Source organism: Mizuhopecten yessoensis, unplaced genomic scaffold (genome assembly GCF_002113885.1).
Source record: "Mizuhopecten yessoensis strain PY_sf001 unplaced genomic scaffold, ASM211388v2 scaffold8387, whole genome shotgun sequence".
NCBI classification, from domain to species: domain Eukaryota; kingdom Metazoa; phylum Mollusca; class Bivalvia; order Pectinida; family Pectinidae; genus Mizuhopecten; species Mizuhopecten yessoensis.
In genome coordinates, this window is record NW_018407522.1 from 488,837 (window position 1) to 489,052 (window position 216).

Consider the following 216-nt stretch of genomic DNA (forward strand, 5'->3'; position numbering starts at 1 on the left):
TTCACTAACCCTACACTAAGTACCCCGTGCCGTAGACAACAATAGAAGAAATTTATCACTCAATCAATAACCCTACACTAAGTATCCAATGCCATAAGTATCCCATGCCATAGACAACAAGAGGAGAAATTTATCACCCAATCAATAACCCAACACTTAGTATCCCGTGCAGTATACAACGAGAAGAGAAATGTATCACTCAATCAATAACCCTAC